Here is a 2,500-nt window from a genome sequence, read left to right on the forward strand (position 1 = left end):
ATTTTCGAAACTTGTCCTGCCATGCGCGCGCGCAGCGTGCGCACAGCATGCCGGCAGCGTGCGCGCAGCATGCCGGCAGCGTGTGCGCAGCGTGCGCGCTTGGGAGCCTGGCCGCAGAATTTTTCGAAACTTGCAATGCCATGCGCGCGCACAGCGTGCGCACAGCATGCCGGCAGCGTGCGCGCAGCATGCCGGCAGCGTGTGCGCAGCGTGCGCGCTTGGGAGCCTGTCGACAGAATTTTTCGAAACTTGCCATGCCATGCGCGCGCACAGCTTGCGCGCAGCGTGTGCACAGCATGCCGGCAGCGTGCGCACAGCATGCCGGCAGCGTGTGCGCAGCGTGCGCGCTTGGCAGCCTGTCGACAGAATTTTTCGAAACTTGCCATGCCATGCGCGCGCACAGCTTGCGCGCAGCGTGTGCACAGCATGCCGGCAGCGTGCGCACAACATGTCGGCAGCGTGCGCGCTCGGGAGCCTGTCGACAGAATTTTTCGAAACTTGCCATGCCATGCGCGCGCACAGCTTGCGCGCAGCGTGCTGATTCTGTCGACAGCGAGGCTAGCGAAACTTCTCCTGCCATGGCGTGCGCGCAGCGTGCTGACTCTGTCGACAGTGAGGCTAGCGAAATTTGTCTTGCCATGGCGTGCGCGCAGCTTGCGCAGCGTGCGCGCAGCCTGTGCGCAGCGTGCGCGCAGCTTGCGCATTCGGTCGACAGTGAGGCTAGCGAAACTTGTCCTGCCGTGGCCTGCGCGCAGCCTTCGCGCAGCATGCGCGCAGCATGTGCGCAGCATGCCGGCAGCCTAGTTCCAGATTTTTTCAAATGTCGACAGAATTTTTCAAACCTTGTCAAACCCCATTTTTATTGAAATTTCCTCGCACAATAAGCTCCCCATAAGTAGTCTATGATTTTTAGGACCTTCTCCAAGTTACAAAACTAAAAAATTCCTCCCGGATTTGTTTTAATGATTTTTTCAATTTTACGACTTCTAAAAATAATAAAAAATACTTCCCGACTTCAAATATTTATGAAACTTTTTCCCATCAGAGATTGCATGTTTCTTAGTATCCCTGCAAAAAATCACGTCCAAATACCTTGTATTGAATTATTTAGAGCCCATTATGACTCCTCGCGCATAGGTGATGTCTCTTCCTGTCAAAGGGCTAAATGCATAAAATGCTATATAGGGGGGTGTGTGTTGCCTGCATATGCATGGCAGCCCATGCCCTCCTAGCTGCAGCCCCCTTCCCCCACGCCACACCCATGTCATGTTGCCTCGATATGTTGCCTCGGTATTATGGGTTTGGTGTCGGGGTCGGGGGGCTGCCACCCATGGCGGTGGTGGCCGGAATCCGGCCGCCGCCACCACGCCGCCGCCATGGGTGAGGGGGAAAAAAAAAGGCGTGGAAAGTTGCGAAATGGGGTTGTCTAGGCTTTTTTTTGGCATGGAAGAGCATGGAGTGCTAGGAACTCCTTCTCAAATGCGCGGGCATGTCGACCACAACCTCATTTCGCAACAACAACCACCCGTGTGGGGTGGCGGTGGGTGGATAGTCGCGGATTGGGGCTTGCCAAGCCAATGTTTTCAAAAAAATTCATCAAAATTAAAAACAAATGTTTTGTTGCCTTCGGATTTGTGGGCGAGCGGTGAGTCGGAGTGGAGCCGGTAAAGTTTAACCTCGGTGTGCATGGTTGTTTTTAGAAACTCAATCCAATGCCGGGGACGTTGAAAGTGACGCTCTTATGAGTTGCAAACCCGCAAGATTTAAAGAACCTTTTCAAAAAAATTTCAAACCAACAAGATTTAAAAACAGAAATTTTCATCAAAATGAAAAACAAATGTTTTGTTGCCTTCGGACTAGTGGGCGAGCGGCGAGTCGGAGCGGAGCCGGTAAAGTTTAACCTCGGTGTGCACGGTTGTTTTTAGAAACTCAATCCAATACCGGGGACGTTGAAAGTGACGCTCTTATGAGTTGCAAACCCACTAGATTTAAAGAACCTTTTCAAAACAATTTCAAACCAACAAGATTTAAACCAACAAAATTAAAAACAAATGTTTCGTTGCAAACAAATTGTGGGCGAGCGGCGAGTCGGAGTGGAGCCGGTAAAGTTTAACCTCGGTGTGCACGGTTGTTTTTAGAAACTCAATCCAATACCGGGGACGTTGAAAGTGATGCTCTTATGAGTTGCAAACCCACAAGATTTTAAAAACTTTTTGAAAATGTTTCTTCTAAATGACACATTTTGATCCTTGGCAAGTGCTCAATCTGTAACTATCCAATCACCGCCACACCACACCGGTCGGGAGTGTGTGAATGGTGTGCTTCCCGGGTTTGGCATAGACAATCTTTCGCATCGACAATCTTTTGCATGCGAGGGAATGTCTATGCCAACCCCGGGAAGCACACCATTCACCCACTAGTTGTGGGCGACGATGGGTTGGCTTCAAGTGAACTTTTGCTTGGGGTTGTCTTCGGTATGCTTTTGTGTTGGGAGTACGGC

The sequence above is a fragment of the Prunus avium genome, unplaced genomic scaffold (genome assembly GCF_965620075.1).
Source record: "Prunus avium unplaced genomic scaffold, drPruAviu1.hap1.1 HAP1_SCAFFOLD_18, whole genome shotgun sequence".
NCBI classification, from domain to species: Eukaryota; Viridiplantae; Streptophyta; class Magnoliopsida; order Rosales; family Rosaceae; genus Prunus; species Prunus avium.